Raw genomic sequence first — 19,645 nt, forward strand, 5'->3', positions numbered from 1 at the left:
GATGTGCCAAATACACCAATGGTGAATTGTTGTTGGCATACAGGCCTCTAAAGCCCTTTTCATTTATGCGCACTGATCGGTGAGAAACCCTTTCGGAGCGTTTCCTCCCATGCAACGAAGCCAGCATTTAAATAACCATTTGAATGATTCAATTTCTTCATTTTTCATCAAAGATCATCCGAGAAGTGTTGACTGACCGTGGTGATTCACCCCGACAAAAGAACCACAGACCAAATTATACCTGAAACAAATTACCATGGTGCAGAATGTAAAATCATTAGGTACACCCCCAACAAATGTTTTGTATACACCCAAAGAAACAGCCAATATACACCTCTGTTGCGGATTCGTAAAAATACATTAATTTAGCATCATAAACAGGGGCAGTTTGTTACCTGTTTGTATTGTAGGTGGTGTCGAATGAAATGACGTCTCCGAAATACTCAAAGGCAGCTCTGCTTCTTGCATCGGCCCAAAAAGCCAGCTTAATCGATTGATCCTCCTCGAGTTCGAGCTCAAAAAAGAAATTCTGATTCTTCTCTTTCATTCTTAACAAATATTTCCCGAATTTCTTTGCATCTTCTTGTTCGGAAACATTCCGCACTTCCCTGGTAATGTAATTCCTCACGTCCTTTTCGATAAAATTTAACTCGCGGTGACCCCCGGCAGCCGCAACAAATGATTAGTAGGTTTTGCTTGGTCTGATACCGGCCTCCTCGTTATTCTCTATTGTACGACGAATGGACATGCTTAGTTCCCTGTGCTGTTTGAGCATCTCTGATTTACTTGGACAACAGGGGTGTGAATGATCCAGCACAACCTTTGAAATGATCCAAGCACCGACATCCATCAATGTGTGTATATAAATTCTTGCAGGACAGTTTAGACCGGCTGTTGGATTGGTCTTCTCGGTCGGAGATATTTTAGATTTCCATTTTCCCTCTCTGCTACATGTAATCAGTTGATTCTTAATCTCGTTTCCCTTCCTATTTGTGCTCCGAACTCTTGTAGAGAAACCTGCAGCCTTGGCGTAGTTCCTGTAAAATTTTCCAGCATCTTTAAGGGTGGTAAAGGTCATTCTAACCTTCGGAACAAGCTCGTCATCAACAACCGAGAGAGGCTGCACATTACACCATGTCAAAAACTGTAAATACACCCATAGATATGATTCAAATACACCCATAAATATGATTCAAATACACCCAATCATGTCTAATATGATATACCCGAACCGCAACATCTCAACTAAAATGACAATAAAGCCATAAACTGTAAATACACATGCTGCAGAATACACCATGTCAAAAACTAAAAACACACCTAATCATGTCTGATATAATACACCTGAACAACAACAACTCAATTAAAATAACAAAAAACCAGTAAAGTGTAAAATACACCCACACTTCTAGCAAAAATACACCCAAAAAAGACCTGATCTACACCCGAGCATCTGCTATAAATTCCAGATAATTAATCAAAACTAATACATTGAATCGACAGATTCATGTTAACGTGTTAGTTTCACAGTCGATGTTCAACAATTTTTCAACTACACAATGCTATACAAATTACTGCAAGAAAATTCATACTAATCCTATGTAAATCAAACCTCAAGAACTTCGTTAGATTCAAATTCATAATCCACTTCGCCTGGATTCAGCTGACAATCTGAGGTTGAATGATCCATTATCTTCAAAACGAGTTCAAACTTTGATTTCAGAAAACAACAAATCAAAATAAAAAACGAAGCTCGAGTTGCACAGAGAGAGGAAAGTAACGTAAACGAAGAACATACCAGTGAGAAAAGGAGAGGAAAAGAACGATGGAGAAGAAGGAGGGAAGACGCGCGAGAAGAAGAACAACCAAATCTCGAAATAACGAAAACGAAGAAGGAAACAAATCTTTTAAATTTGGTAGTTAGATATACGCGGGATCTTATATAGCGCGTGTATACAACGTATGTGTAGCAGCGCATTTTTTTGTTTTATTGCTTAATGAACTTGTAAAGCATACAAGCCCTAATGGCTTGTATGCAGAGCTTTTCCGATTTTAAATACCCACTCAATCTCACTTCTCAGTTCTCACACATATGCACTAACACTTCCCACTCACACTCTCTCTCAATCTGAAACAACAAGGAAGGAAAGAAAGGAGACAAAAAGAAACAGAGGAAGAGGAGGAAACAAAAGAAGATGGGAAGAAGAGAAGAGGGGAGGGAAGAGAGAGACCGCACGACAAGGTTTGGTCCTACTGCTGCCATTGCCATCGCCGTCGTGTCATTGTCACAGATGAGAAAGGAAGACAGAAGAGGAGCCCGCACACGAGAGAGAGAACAAGACACTGCGACAGAGAAGAATGGAGTTGTACCGCTGTCACCGCCTAGCAATTGCCACCGTCGAAGCTCGCCATTGAGGCTGCTAGATCCCCTGCGCCTGCTTCGCGTTCTGCCCTTGCTTTGCTTCGCTGGGAGCTGAGCCCTGCCTCTCCGCTGTTCGTCAAAGTTTGTGGTGCTGCTGCGGGAGTCACTGCTAGAGGAGAGGAACTGCCACCACCGTTGTTCTGCTGTGTCCTTTACCGTTGACGCTAGAGAGGATCACCGGAGCTGCTCATGCTCCATCCCGTTGTTTCCTTTGGTAAGACTAACCTTGATCTGCCTTGTCTTGCCGTAAAGCTCTATTATTGACTCTGTCCTGTCTTGATTCCCTTTTTTCCTTTGCTCTTGTTGGATTCGCTGCTATTTTTACTGTGGTTATCCCATGCTGTTGCTACTAGGGCTGCCAGAAATGATGCTGTCATTACTCCATTGATTTGTGTGTATATTGGTAGGAATGAAGCTTATGTTGTTGCAGCCGCAATTTTCTGCTGTCCCGCTTCAAATTTCGTGCTCTTTCATTCCATTCTACTTCAACCTTCTTCACCTTTTATCTTGGAACTCCGGGTTTGGTCTCTTCGATCCCTTAGGACCAATTTGTGAGTAGGTTTTACATTTATAATTGGTTGGTATTGCATCTATAATTATTTTGATATATGTTGCTTGAAACTTATAATTATACTTACAAATATTATTATCGAAGGATTTTTAATTAGATTGAATAAACGATTTATTAGAATTAAATATTTATCTTTGTTAAGTTCATTTTAATATGCACATGAGACTATATATTTTTATGAGACTATATGTATGTTTGAAGAACTTTTATATTATTTTAAAGCTTTTGATTCTACTTGAATATATATTTTTGAAACATTGAAGTATTTGTTGGTACTCACTTATTTTAAAATTGTGAAATTTATATTTGAAATGCTTTAAAATTGAGAAAATATGATTGGAAAGGATTAGATGAGAAAGTATTATTTGATTTGATTTGATTTGATACCTCGTATGTTTGAAAGACTGAAGAATTGATTATATTCAAAATTATATGTTTTGAATTAGTTTGGGAGACTCGTATTAGAAAACCGTAATTAACGGCGGTTATGACGTTAACCTAGATGCATCTGGCTCAGACCTCATCAACTAGCAGGGGCATTGCTAGCCTAACGTGTAGGCCACACGTTGGATCTGTTATTCCGTATAGACACACGGGGGGAAAGGACTACCCTTAGAGGTGGAGCCGCCCGAGTGTGGACTCTTTGATTTGATTTCTGTATGAGAACTCCCTTATTGATTTACTCATTCATATAAATTATTATTTTCTAACTAAAGTTATTTTTATAATAGTGTTTATATGGTCTCATGTCAATTATAGATGTACTATCTAGTCACTGGGTTGCAAAACTCACTCCGTTTATCTAAAAATATTTTTCAGGAATAAATATTTGATTATGTGAGCCTTTCTATTCAAGAGGAATGAACTGCAATGGGTATCTATTCTTTGTTGAGTTCTTAGACGGTATCTGCTCTATATGTCACAGGCAGGATCCATCTATATTTATGTATTTATTTATTTATTTATTTTTGTTAAAAATGTGTAATTATTCATTCTAGAAACTATAAATTTATCAAAAATATTTGTAACTTTTTATTTATCTTATATTTGAATTTGTTAGGCTTGCTAGGGACTTTTTCCTTGAGCGCCAGTCATGGCTCATTGTGGGTTGTGACAAAATGGTATCAGAGCTTAGGTTTAATTTGTGTAATATGGAGCAAGTGTCCTGTGGTAGGATCACAATTGTATAAATAGAAGCGCGCCTATTTGTACAAATTGTGGCACTATCAAAGGCCTATAGGAATGTCATCTTTGTCCTCTGTGTCATTGTCTCTTCTGATTATTGTGATCATGCGTCCTTTGCCGCTTCTTACTACTCCTGTCCTTTTTCTTGTACCCAATCTTAACTTATCCTTTGGTAGATTTTCTTGAACATGTTTTTGTAATGGTTTCAGTTTGGGTTCTGGTTCACGATTTCTCTCGTAGCTAGTTTAATCTTCCCCGATTTTCGGCAAATGTATTCTTTAATCTTCTTCATCTTCGTGTTGTTTTCTATGATCTCTGATGTCAGTATTTTAGGAATTACGAAGGTTCGATCTGTGTTTGCTGTGAATTACTATCTAATTCCTTAAAGTTAAACAATTTTTTTACAAGAGTTTTTCCTTTATTACTTTCAACTAATTATTATAAATCGTGTATCGTGAGGTAAAATATCTAGTGTTGTCACATCTTGTGGTGTGGTTGTTGGGCATGATGCATACAAGGCTAAAAAATTATAACATACGAGGAATAGTTCTTCTAAACTCCTCCTTTCCTTTATTTTTAGTAATGGTAATCGTTAAGTTTGGGAACACTAGGTGTTCTTCTCAGGTTAGTTTGTGTTGAAGTATGCGTTTTGATCGTTCCGCATGATTTGACATATCATTCATTCTTTTATCTTTCATATTGGGAGCTCCTTGTTTTAATTCTTCTCGAAATGTGATTTGATTCTTTTGCTTCATCTCCTACATCTTATGCATATCTCGATCTAATCGTGCTACTACGTCTTCTCTCTCCACCGTCGCTGTAGCTATGTAATGTCTCTCTTCTAATTTGAATGCTTCTCTTGACATCTTGATTTTTGATTAATTGATTATTGAATATTGAATATTGATTACTTGTTCTGTTCACAATATAGATTAGTTCAATTTTCATATTTCTATCTTTTTATATTAGTTCAGGTGTTTTTCCTCTTTATGAGGTGAAAAAGGTGAAAATACAGTGTGTGATTAAGCTTGATTTATAGAGTCTTAATTTGCCTGTGTATGATTAAACCTTGTTACTTTTTGTAAAGGTGAACTAATTAACATTATGGAGCCTTAATTTCCTTGTCATTTGAAGTTAATTAAAGATAAATGAACGGAGATAACAAGATAGGCCTTAGTTTGCTTTTTTTGCTTGCCATTTAGGTTCACTAATCCATCTTCATTAAACACAATGTAATAGTTCTTTCACTACCTTGCATGTAATTGTTTATAGTTCTTGATTTATCTTTTGTTCATTTTAGATCTTGGACATAAAACATTTCAAAGTGCTGAGTAAAAGCATTTGCTTCATTGTTATGTTATTTCCCTTTAAATTTCTTGCATTCCTTTGATTAACTGTTGTACTGAATTTGGACATTTATGAAAATTCAGAATTGTCAATATTTGAAGGAATATGTCTGGACAATACAATAAACATAAACATAATACATGATGAGGAGTATGAATGAATCAGTTTGGCTCTTTATTTGCTATTGTTATGGAATTTGGTGTTTCGAGGAATTCAATTACTGATCTGTCATTTTTGCTTTTAAACCTTGGTTTGTAGTTGTCGCATCTGATTCAATCCCAAATTTCATACTTGATTTTCAATAAACAAAGGAAAAATTATTTGGTAATGTTATTCAGAAAAGATTTATAGGAAAAGATTCGCATACTTGAAAGAATGTTATATCCTTGTTATTTGGTAAGGGTATTAATTGAGAAAGGAAGCTTTATGATTTTTGAACCCTTCTTCCCTTCAAGTAGGAACATTAAATGAAAGAATTTGAAATAATTAGTATATTGGGAAGAAAGAGAGAACTATGAGAGTTGCTCAACTCTACTAAGAGAGAACTATATCCTTAGTTTGCTATTGTTATGTGATATGAGATTGCTGATTATTATTACTTCTGAATGTAATGGTATTTCTGCCCCTCTATATTCGCTGCATCACATTCTCTATTCTGACCATCAGCAGCCTTCTTCAACTTTAACGCATAAAAATATAACTCATTTTATAGTCGAATACAATTCACTTACAACTACTTATTTGTGGTTCAATTCATTAACTCAAAGGAGTTGTACAATGCTTTTAGGTAGAAATATTAAAGAAAAATCTTTGTTCAAAGTTAAATTCCAATTATTAACACCACCTATTCTTTTATTAACTTTATAGGAGACTTTCACCCCAATTTTTTTTCATCGAACACAACTTGATTCTTTTTTAACCACATTCCATTTTTTTATGCATATCCTTGTTTAATTGTGCACCTAGGTATCCTCCAGAGATCTTGAGCAAAAACCCTTGCCCCTAACCGCTATTAAGCACCAATTTATGAACTTTGTATCCTTTGTTTCAACTTAATTTTTTTTTACGTGATATCATTTATGTGTTTTTCATTTATTTTGAAATGTTCGTTTCATATCTTTCCTTTGAGCATGTGAAATGACTCTCTTAGTTTTATCCATTGTTAATGAATGGCCTATTTGATTGTGTTCCTAATCATTCTCTTAAATCTTTGTGAATATTGCCATTGACTTTAGTGATCAATTCTTGTGAGCTTTGTACCTCTTTTATTCAGTTTGAACTTTTTCGACTTAATACTCTATCTTTCCTTTTATTGTTCTTATCAAAGTTTCTTGATTCAGATTTCTTTCTTAAAATGCGAATTGACTTTCTTTCTAGAAGACTTCATTGTTTTTGTACATTATTGCTTAGTTGCGATCCTAAACACCCTTCTGAATTCCTGCGAACATCGTCCGTGATGTTTGTTCTTCTCTTCCTAAGTTTTGTATCCCATTGAGTAAATTCGAACTTGTTTCGATGTCACATGCGATTCCTAGATATAGCCAGTGATACGTTAGTTCTATAGAACACGAATTGTGAACGCGGAAGGTGAAACTTGTAAGTGTGCAACGTTACAAGGAGTTGTGAAGATAAGTTATGCTGAAGTTTGGAAAGTTGAAGTTCCAAGTCTTGATCTGAGACCAGTTGCTACCATGGATATATGACTTATGTGCAACAGAATAAAGAGATTATGAAGTGGGAGTGATCTGAGGAGAAAGTTAAGGAGATATTGGTACAAGTGGAAGAGCGCTATATGTGTTTGTCTTATCAAGGGAACAAGAGTGTGTGTGAATGTTAACCGCGCATTTTTAACACAAACCTATTTTATAACCTTGGCACTACCTTATACTTCTTTCTCATGTTTATTATATGGCCAAAAAAAAATTGTGTAACTTTTTGCAAATTATGTAAATTTTCGAGGACGAAAATTTTTGTAAGGAGGGTAGAATATAACACCCGAATTTTTGCAAACTAAATAATGATTTATTTATGATTCATTATCTTTGTTTAGGATTTTATTTTCTGAAAATTTTTTTATTAATAGTATTAAATTAAATTTTATGATACTTTGAATTTAAAAAATTTATTAGGACCTTATATATAATATTCATTATTATTGGATATTTTTTTATTTAATATTTAAAAATTTTAATAATTTGAAAATAATAAAAATTTGATTATTTATTTTGAATAATTGAGATTTGAAATTTAATGCTTTAATCTTATGAACTTTAAAAAAAAAGAATTTAATTGAATTATCTCTAATTTAATGTTAAAGTACTTATTAAAAAAACTAATTAGCAAATTAATAAATAAATAATATTTTTATAATAATTTTATTGAAATATATTTAGTTTTTAATTACTACTCTACTATCTAATTTTATTAAAATTCCTAAAATTTCCTTACTTCTTTTTTTTTCACCTAACCCTAATTTTAAATACCCACTCACTCTCACTTCTCACACATATGCACTAACACTTCTCACTCACACTCTCTCTCAATCTCTCTCAATCTGAAACCACAAGGAAAGAAAGAAAGGAGAGAAAGAAACAAAGGAAGAGGGGGAAACGGAAGAAGATGGGAAGAAGAGAAGAGGGGAGGGAAGAGAGAGACAAGGCTTGGTCCTGCTGCCGCCATTGCCATCGTCGTCGTGTCATTGTCACAGAGGAGAAAGAGAGACAGAAGAGGAGCCCGCGCACGAGAGAGAGAACGAGACACTGCGACAGAGAAGAATGGAGCTGTACTGCTGTCATCGCCTAGCAAATGCCACTGTCGGAGCTCGCCATTGAGGCTGCTAGATCCCCTGCGCCTGCTTCGCATTCTGCCCTTGCTCTGCTTTGCTGGGAGCTGAGCCCTGCCTCTCTGCTGTTCGTCAAAGTTTGTGGTGTTGCTGCAGGAGTCACTGCTAGAGGAGAGGAACTGCCACCACCGTTGTTCTGCTGTGTCCTTTACCGTTGACGCTGGAGAGGATCATCTGAGCTGCTCATGCTCCATCCCGTTGTTTCCTTTGGTAAGACTAATCTTGATCTGCCTTGTCTTGCCGTAAAGCTCTATTATTGACTCTGTCCTGTCTTGATTCCCTTTTTGCCTTTGCTCTTGTTGGATTCGCTGCTATTTTTACTGTGGTTGTCCCATGCTGTTGCTACTAGGGCTGCCAGTAATGATGCTGTCATTACTCCACTGATTTGTGTGTATATTGGTAGGAATGAAGCTTATGTTGTTGCAGCCGCAACTTTCTGCTGTCCCGCTTCAAATTTCGTGCTCTTTCATTCCATTCTACTTCAACCTTCTTCACCTTTTATCTTGGAACTCCGGGTTTGGTCTCTTCGATCCCTTGGGACCAATTTGTGAGTAGGCTTTACATTTATAATTGGTTGGTTTTGCATCTATAATTATTTTGATATATGTTGCTTGAAACTTATAATTATACTTACAAATATTATTATCGAAGGATTTTTAATTAGATTGAATAAACGATTTATTAGAATTAAATATTTATCTTTGTTAAGTTCATTTTAATATGCACATGAGACTATGTGTTTTTATGAGACTATATGTATGTTTGAAGAAGTTTTATATTATTTTAAAGCTTTTGATTCTACTTGAATATGTATTTTGGAAACATTGAAGTATTTGTTGGTACTCACTTATTTTAAAATTGTGAAATATATTTGAAATGCTTTGAAATTGAGAAAATATGATTGGAAAAGATTAGATGAGAAAGTATTATTTGATTTGATTTGATACCTCATATGTTTGAAAGACTGAAGAATTGATTATATTCAAAATTATATTTTGAATTGGTTTGGGAGACTCGTATTAGAAAACCGTAATTAACGGCGGTTATGACGTTAATCTAGATGCATCTGCCTCAGACCTCAGCTAGCAGAGGCGTTGCTAGCCTAACGTATAGGCCACACACTAGATCTGTTATTCTGTTAGGACATACGAGAGGAAAGGGGTACCCTTAGAGGTGGAGCCGCCCAAGTGTGGACTCTTTGATTTGATTTCAGAAATCAAATCAAAGAGTCCACACTTGGGCGGCTCCACCTCTAAGGGTACCCCTTTCCTCTCGTATGTCCTAACAGAATAACAGATCTAGTGTGTGGCCTACACGTTAGGCTAGCAACATCCCTGCTAGTTAGGGTCTGAGTTAGATGCATCTAAGTTAACGTCATAACCGCCGTTAATTACGGTTTTCTAATACGAGCCTCCCAAACCAATTCAAAATATATAATTGCAAATACAACAAATTCTTGATCTTTCAAATATATAAGGTATCGAATCAGATCAAATCATATGATACTTTCTCATCAAAAATCTTTCCCATCATACTTTTCAATCATAAGAAATTTCAAAAATATTTCACAATCTTTAAAGTAAGTGAGTACTAACAAATATTTCAATGGTTCAAAAACAGATTTTCAAGTAAAATCAAACATTTTAGAATAATACAAAACTTTCTCAAAAATATATATAGTCTCATATATATTTCCAAAAGTATAAACTTCATAAGAACGAATTATTTAAATAAATCAATTATACTAATCAATTTAGAACCATTCAAGGCAAATATAGTGAGTATAATTCAAAGATCATACTAGTTATAGGTCAAAATAATTATTGATGCACAATCAAACAATTATAAATGTAAAGTCTACTCACAACTTAGTCCTAAGGACCCGAAGAGACCAAACTCGGAGTGCCGAATTAAAATGTGAGAAATGTTGGAATAGAATGGAACAAAAGGACGCAGAATTTGGTAGGGGTGAGCACGGGTAGCGGGTACCCGATTACCCACCCAGACCCAAACCGAACCAATTAAATTGGTTCAGAAACCGACGGGTAATCGGGTCCAACTCGAACCGAACCGATGACATTTGCTGATGATTGGTTCGGGTATCGGTTTTGGGGGCGCAGAACCCGAACCGACCCGTATACCCAATCATATTTAATTAAATAATATATATATATATATATATATATATATATATATATATATATATATATATATATATATATATATATGACTTTGAAAACACATAACCTGATAACCCTAATACTATCTCATTCTCACTAACGGCGCAACCAAACCATGGCGAAACCCTAGCAGAGGTAGAGGCGCAGAGCTTCCTCCTACCACGCAACCAGCTTCTCCAATCTTCATCGTCTTCTCCATTAGGCGTCAGGCGCATCGTCTTCTCCACCTCATCCGTGGGACCATCTGGTGTATCATCTTCCTCGTAGCGGCAGCGATGCAGCAACCAACTTTCTCTCGGTTGTTGGCGTCTCAGTCGGTATCTCTATCAGCATCGTTGTTCGCGGTTCCCTCTCCAGCAGCCAGCTTCATCTCCAGTCAGTCGTTCCCTCTCCAGCAGCCAGCTTCCTCCAGGCTCCAGCGTCGTCTTCTCTGGTCACTCGTTTAGGTTAGTCTTTAATTTTTGGGAAATGTTATATGTTATATGTTAAACTATTAATTGTTTTATTTTCTATTCAATTTTTGAAATTATACATTCTTAGTTGTTGTTGAATAAAGCAATCTTGATCACTCTGAAACAATCGTGCTGTTCAATTTTTTAAATATTAATAGAATCTTGCTCTTATATAAAAGCTAGATTTGATTTTGAACTGGGGATCTTCTATAAGCTAATTTTGATTTTTAACTTCAAAAATATTATGCTAATTGCTATGCAGTTACTATTATAATCCATGGTAGCAGATATTTATAACAGAGACCAAACCCTTAGAGTTTTTTATCTATCATGCAATTTCACTAATATGTGATTTTATCTTGTTAATTGAGTTGATTTGATTAATTTAAACCGATGTCTATATATATATATATATATATATATATATATATATATATATATATATATATATATATATATATATATATATATATATTTAAGGTTAACATTTTTAATTACTGTTATTTGTTGAATTACTTTTAATTAATCAATTTTATATATTGACATTAGTTAATTATATGCTGACTTTTTGAAGGTCACAACTCCTCTCTTGAATATGCTTGGTCGATGGAGTGAAGAATTATGGAGTGAAGACTTTGAAAACTAGACAAATATTTCTATTGCACTTTTGTATTGAGCTTCTAATGTTAAGATTTTATTGTGTTTTGGTTTTAGCTTTTTTCAAAGATTATTCACTAGGCTTTTGTATTTAACTTCTAATATTTCTATTGCACTTTTATATTTTCATTAGACAAGGTTATTCACTATTACTATGTTTGGATTTTGATGAGTTTAGTTTTTAATGTATTTGGTGTCTAATATGTTTGCATTATTTTTGTTGATGTGACATGTTTATTGTGTTTGTTGAATTTTTAACATAAAAATTTGCCAATTTATTTTTTTTATGAATTTCAAATTCATCGGGTACCCGCTACCCGAACTGAACCAACCCACTCTTAATCGGTTTGGTTTGGTTCGGGTACAAGCATAAAAAAATGCAAATTCGAACCAAACCAAACAAATTACTTTTTGATCGATTCGGTTCTAATTTTACCTTGAATCCGAACCAAACCGACTCGTGCTCACCCCTAGAATTTGGACCGCAGCAACTTCAATTCAAACAGCAGCAACGACTACATCGCGGATGTAATCTTGACAACACCAGTAGCATCGCTACCACTTCTAGCCCGTAATGAACAATAGCAAAAGCAAATTAATCAAGCAAAAGGGCGCAAAAATGGAGTGAGACAGTAAAGTAGATAAAAGCGGAACAGGAATTGAAAGATAAGTAAAGACAGTAAAGTAGATAAAAGCGGAACAAGAATTGAAAGAGATGTCATGTACAAGAAGAACGGGGTTTGTTTTACCAATGTAAAGGTATAGCAGTGGTGGCTCTTGGTGGCAACAATTCCGACGACTCCGGCGGCAACATTCATGGCCCTAGAGACTCTGACAATGAATGGAAGACTAAAAGCAGAAGTAGAGCAGGACAATCCCGTCTCTAGTATGACCTCTTCCACCTACAACGCAGGCAATCACAATGAAAGTGGAAGAACAGAAGGCCGGCTCTGTGTCGCGGTGGTAGAATGCAATAGCATTTCTGTGACGAGCTCCAGTAGAGCTGCCCTTTCTTTCTCCCGTTCGCGCCCTCCTTCTCTGCTCTGTTTGGTGACGACGATGACCTCAAGCGGGATGGCGACGGTCTCGATCAACGGCAGCGGCGGCGACAACACCTACCACCATCACCTCCCTTCCCACCGATGAGATCTGTTGCGTTCTCCTGCCCCTTTCTCGAAGTCTCTCTCTGGGCTCCTTGGTGACAGCGATGACGGCGACGACTCGATGGCGGCAGAGGCAACTCTTCCTCCCCCTTTTCTGTTGTGGTCTCCCTCTCTGTCTTAAGCTCTCTCTCTCTCTCTCTCTCTCTCTCTCACTCTCTCTCTCTCTCATGCGCATCACTCTCTTTCATCATGCCTCTCTGCGACTTCCAGTTGCGACTTCCAACTGCGACGGCAGCGTGGCCCTCACCGGCGTCATCCTCCATCCCCCTCTTCTTGCTTTCTTCTCCCTCTCCGTTTTCCCTCTCTTTTTCTTTCTTTCATCCTCAACCATGTGTGTGTGTTAGGAGAGGGCAGCTGTGTGTGTTTGTTATGAAAGGGTTTGTATGGATAAAATTACGGTTAGGTTTAGGAAAAGGGAATAAAGGGTAATGTAGGAATTTTGATATAGTTAGAGAGTAGGATAGTAATAAAATAAATCAAATGTAAAATGTTTCAAAGAGAAATTTGGGACGTTACATTCCACCCCTCTTACAAAAATTTTCGCCCTCGAAAATTTATATATATATATATATATATTGCGAAAAGGTTACATGGTTCTAGCCCTTTATTAAACATGAGAAAGAAGTATAATGGGGGGTGCAAAAGTTACAAGATAGGGTTGTATTAAAAAGATGTTAACATTGACGCACACTCTTGTTCTTTTGATAAGACAAACACATATAATGCTTTTCACTTCGTTCGTCAATCTCCTCAAAATACACTCTTACTTCGTAATCTCCTTGGTTCTGTTGTTCATATCTATGATAGCAACCGATCTCATGTCAAGCCTTATAATTACAATTTTCTAAACTTCAGCATCGATAAGTTATGTCCAAAAAAAAACTAACGGATCGCTTGCTATTTCTAAGAGTCGCACATAACATTGAAATAAGCTCGAGTTTACTCAAAAGGATATAAAACTTAGGAAGAGAAGAGCAAACATCACAGATGGTGTTCGCAAGAACATGAAAGGTTACTTAAGATCACAATTAACCAATGATGCACAGAAACAATCAAGTGTTCCAGAAAGGGTGTCAAATCACATTTTAAGAAAGGAAAACTAAATCAAGGAATCTTCAAAAGGAACAATCAAAGAAAAGATGGTGTATTAGGTCAAAACAAGTTTCAAACTGGATCAAAGAAGTACAAGGTGGCAACTAATGTCAATAGCAATGTTCACCAGGATTTAAGAGGAAGATTAGGAATATATTCAAATAGGACATCCATCAACAATGGATGAAAGTAAGAGAGAAACATTCCACCTTCTCAAAGAAAAGATATGAGACAAACATTTCAAAAGGAATGACAATTGCATAAATGCTATCTCGTCAAAGAAATTCAAGTAAAAAAAAAATGCAAGGTCATGAAGTTAAGATTAATAGGGATTAGGGGCAAAATTTTTTTTTTAAAGAACTAGGTGCACAATCAAGCAAGGATATGCATAAGTGAAAAGACGAGCAATAACAGAGAAAACAAAGCAGAACATATATTAAAAATTATGACAATACATACTGGAATAGACAACTTAACAGTCATAAAAATCGAGACCAGTAACTGCCACAAAAATCAATATGTTTCCATAAGTGCCTTTGGTCTTATTATCGTAACCTCGGACATTAAATAATTATGCAAATATAAAATTTGATATCCCCCGACTCTAATAGTAGATAAGTTATGTACTTATGTGAAATATGGCAAAAATGTAATTAATTTTCTTGTTGTCCTTTATGCCAAAATTTACATATACATATACATTTAGGTATTTAACTCATTATGGTCACTATTGAAAAATACAATCAAATGATTTCCTATCATCATGCAGCTAGACTTAGACTTAGTATGAAGTTATAAATAAATTCACATATAAAATAATGATAATAATAAAATTAAAATTTAAAGTTCTAGCAATTAACACATTAAGATCAGTTATAATAACTACTTTTTTTTTTTTTGCTTTTAATATAATCCAAGCACGTAGCAAAAAAATTTAAGAATTTCAAAAACTTGGTATGGGATCATATTGTTTGTAAAAATAAAATACCAAAAAAAGAATTCACCTTCATAAATAGTTAACTGAAAGGAGAATAGAATCATTAGCAAAAATGAAACACATATCATTTTATGATTGCCACAATATGTTGACCAATAAGATAATCATTTTAACTTTAAATCTATAAACATGAGAAGTAGCCGTATATTTGACTATTCTTTTTTTTTCCCCCAAAACAAGAACAAAACTTCGCAAACGTCAGATGAAAAAAAAGAAACACTAAAAGAGATATGAGCCTTTTAAAAACCATGTTGAAAATAGAGAAGACAATAGCTGCGGTAAACTTTCTTTATATGTGAGTCAGTAGTTACAATATACCAAAGATTATCTTATATGACAAGGAAGGAAAATTCTAATGCCAAAAACCAATATTATTACTATAGGCAAACATAAATTAACACAGTAAATTTTCTTATAGTGAGATTCTCTATACTTTTGGCAGAACAAATTGTTTGCAAAAAAAACAAGAATCAACAATCTTTACAAGACAAATAATAAGGTTCATCAAGCCAAATAATTTGCATCACAGAGTACATCTTTCTAGTTGTCATCAGCATTTTATTTTCCTTAACTCCGTGCTAGTATAAGAAGTTTTAAGATGTCAAATCCAATTATCTTACTTCTTATTCTAGAATCATCTAGCACAAATAAAAATTTTCTAGCTAAAGAAAATTGACTTCACAAGTTCAATTAGATGATTTCACATTACTTGCTTTGGAATACTTTTGTTATAATTTATTGTGTACGATGCTAAAAAAATTCCTTCACATGTCATGTAGTATTTGTTTAATGCATATTTTTCATAATGCTCCAACATAAATAACTACCAAATTTATTTATTTATTTATTTTTTGAATCTGACATTATCAATAATACACTTTCATATTTTATTCCATAATATTTGCAAGTTCAAATCAATCACTTTGTAAATTTTTCAACATCAATGCAAGTTCTAGATTCACATCAGATTTTACATATCATATTATTAAATCAAAAAGCACAACCAAATTTTTGGATTGGAAAAGACCTTCTATATATCCAGCTAACTGATCACCAAATAGTTCACTATACTTAAGTAGCAAAAATCACCAATCCAACAAACAATAATAACACTCCATTCATAGGTTTCATCACATAGTCTTTCTCCTTAAGCAACTAAATAACATTTTTTTAAGATTTTTAAATTAAAAGAAAGAATCAAAAGTAAATCAAAATTATGTTATAACTTCGAAGATTATCAACATAAGAAGAAAAACTCCAATATAACTTATCAAATTCAAAACAAAGCATTTCAATCAGTAACTCAGCAAATTCATGCAATTCATAAATTCAAATACCGTTCTATAAGGAAATTAGATAGCAATTTATCGCAAATATCGACGAATCTTCTAAATAATGCATGATATCTTGACATCAGAAATCATTGAAAACACGAAGACGAAAAGATTAAGGCTACATCCGCAAAATCGGGTAAAATTAGAACTAGCTACAACAGAAATCACGAACCAGAACCAAAGCTGAAACCATTGCAAAAACACGTTCGAAAAAGTTTATCAAAGGATAAGTCGAGATTGGATACAAAAGGACAGGAGTAGTAAGAAACGGCAGAAGACGCATGATCACAATAATCAGAAGACAATAATGACATAGAGGATAAAGAGAAAATTCCTATAGGCCTTTGATAGTGCCACAATTTGTACAAATAGGCGCGCTTCTATTTATAGAATTGTGATCCTACCATAGGACACTTGCTCCATATTACACAGATTAAACCTAAACTCTGATACCACTTTGTCACGGCCCAAAATGAGCCATAACTAGCGCTTAGGAAAATAATCCCCTAGCAAGCCTAACAAACTCAAATATAAGTTGATTAAGAAAATTACAAATATTTTATAAGTTCTAAAATAAATAGTTATAGATATTTAACAAAAATTAAAATAATTGAGAATGGTTGGATCTTGCCTGTGATATATGGAGCATATACATCTAGGAATTCACAAAAAAAAAAGGTACTCATTGCAGATCGTGACTCTTGATTAGAAAGTCTCACATAGTCAAGCATTTATTCCTGAAAAATATTTTTAGAAAAAGGAATGAGTTTTGCAACTCAGTGACTAAACAATACATCTATAATCCACATGAGACCATATAAACATTATTATCAAAGTAATTTTAATTAGAAAATGATAGTTGATAATAATAATAAATGAATCAATAAGGGAATTCTCATACAGAAATCAAATCAAAAGTCCACACTAGCGCGGCTCTACCTCTAAGGGTAGCCCTTTCCTCTCGTGTGTGCTAACAGAATAACAGATCTAGCGTGTGGCCTATACGTTAGGCTAGCAACACCCCTGCTAGCTGGGGTCTGAGTTAAGATGCATCTAAGTTAACGTCATAACCGCCGTGAACTACGGTTTTCTAATACGAGCCTCCCAAACCAATTTAAAACATATAATTGCAAATACAACAAATCCTTGATCTTTCAAATATATAAGGTATCGAATCAGATCAAATCATATTATACTTTCTCATCAGAAATCTTTCCCATCATACTTTTTTAATCATAAGAAATTTCAAACATATTTCACAATCTTTAAAGTAAGTGAGTACTAACAAATACTTCAATGCTTCAAAAACAGATTTTCAAGTAAAATCAAACATTTTAGAACAATACAAAACTTCCTCAAAAATATATATAGTCTCATATATAGTTCCAAAAGTATAAACTTCATAAGAACGAATTATTTAAATAAATCAATTATACTAATCAATTTAAAATCATTCAAGGTAAATATAGCGAGTATAATTCAAAGATCATACTAGTTATAGGTCAAAATAATTATTGATGCACAATAAAACAATTATAAATGTAAAGTCTACTCACAACTTGGTCCTAAGGACCCGAAGAGACCAAATCCGGAGTGCCGAATTAAAATGTGAGAAATGTTGGAACAAAATGGAACAAAAGGACGCAGAATTTGGACCGCAACAACTTCAATTCAAACAACAGTAACGACTACATCGCGGATGTAATCTCGACAACACCAGCAGCATCACTACCACTTCTAGCCCTTAACGAACAACAGCAAAAGCAAATTAATCAAGCAAAAGGGCACAAAAATGGAGCGAGACAATAAAGTAGATAAAAGTGGAACAGGAATAGAAAGAGATGTCAAGTACAAGAAGAATGGGGTTTGTTTTACCAATGTAAAGGTATAGCAGTGGTGGCTCTTGGCGGCAACAATTTCGACGACTCCGGCGGCAACATTCATGGCCCTAGAGACTCTGACAACCAATAGAAGACTAAAAGCAGAAGCAGAGCAGGACAATCCCGTCTCTGGTATGACCTCTTCCACCTAAAACGCAGGCAATTACAATGAAAGTGGAAGAACAGAAGGCCGGCTCTGTGTCGCGGTGGTGGAATGCAACAGCATTTCTGTGACGAGCTCCAGTAGAGCTGCCCTTTCTCTCTCCCATTCGCGCCCTCCTTCTTTGCCCTGTTTGGCGACGACGATGACCTCAAGCGGGATGGCAACGGTCTCGATCAATGGCAGCGGCGGCGACAACACCTACCACCATCACCTCCCTTCCCACCGATGAGATCTGTTGCGTTCTCCTGCCCCTTTCTCGAAGTCTCTCTCTGGGCTCCTTGGTGACAGTGACGACGGCGATGACTCGATGGCGACAGAGGCAACTCTTCCTCCCCCTTTTCTGTTGTGGTCTCCCTCTCTGTCTTAAGCCGTCGCTCTCTCTCTCTCTCTCTCTCTCTCTCTCGTGCGCATCACTCTCTTTCCTCGTGCCTCTCTGCGACTTCCAGCTGCGACGGCAGCGTAGCCCTCACAGGCGTCATCCTCCTTCCCCCTCTTCTTCCTTTCTTCTCCCTCTCTGTTTTTCCTCTCTTTTTCTTTCTTTCATCCTCAGCCATGTGTGTGTGTTAGGAGAGGGCAGCTGTATGTGTTTGTTATGAAAGGGTTTGTAAGGATAAAATTAGGGTTAGGTTTGGAAAAAAGGAATAAAGGGTAATGTAGGAATTTTGATATAGTTTTTTTTTTAACCAAAGATAGGAGACTCGAACCCGCAACCTCTTAATTGAGTATGGGGAGACTATGCCATTTGAGCTATTACTCATTGGCAAAATTTGGAAAGATAGGAGACTCGAACCCGCAACCTCTTAATTGAGTATGGGGAGTCTATGCCATTTGAGCTATTACTCATTGGCTAAGAGAAGGGAGGGGGGGTTGAATCTTAGCCCCCTTTTTTGCTTTGTAACACTTGCTGGCCTTTGAAATAACTTCTAGGAGACTTCTGAATTTTTGTCTCGTCCCAAGCCACGAGACTTTTATTTTTATCTCGTCAGTTGGCACGAGACTTTTCTTTTTGTCTCGTCACTTGGCATTAGATAATTTTCAGTTTTAGCCCCTGTGCAGTAGAAACAGAAATGGAGTAGAGAAGAGAGAAAATTACACCCAGATATATCCTGGTTCGGCTGCTAAGTGCAGTGCAGCCTACATTCAGTCTCCATCACAACCATGATGGAATTTCACTATAATCTTCCTGATTACAGACTGTAAAGTGCTAACCCAACTTACAAGGGGATTCCCACAGAATCATGAAACACAACATAGATGAACAAAGGAACTCTAAGGACATCTATGGCTTTTTCTTTTAATTTTGCACTCTCTGCCTTTTTCCACTCTATGGCTTTTTCATACAAACCTCACTGTTTGCCTT

General features: G+C 35.5%; 1 protein-coding gene across 1 annotated transcript in view; it reads left to right on the forward strand.

Moving 5' to 3' along the window:
- Positions 1-19,645, forward strand: part of LOC107626139 (ABC transporter C family member 4) — a 151,145-nt gene that overhangs the window by 67,121 nt on the left and 64,379 nt on the right. The window lies entirely within an intron of this gene.

Source organism: Arachis ipaensis, chromosome B2, assembly GCF_059453495.1.
Source record: "Arachis ipaensis isolate K30076 ecotype BB chromosome B2, ASM5945349v1, whole genome shotgun sequence".
NCBI lineage: Eukaryota > Viridiplantae > Streptophyta > Magnoliopsida > Fabales > Fabaceae > Arachis > Arachis ipaensis.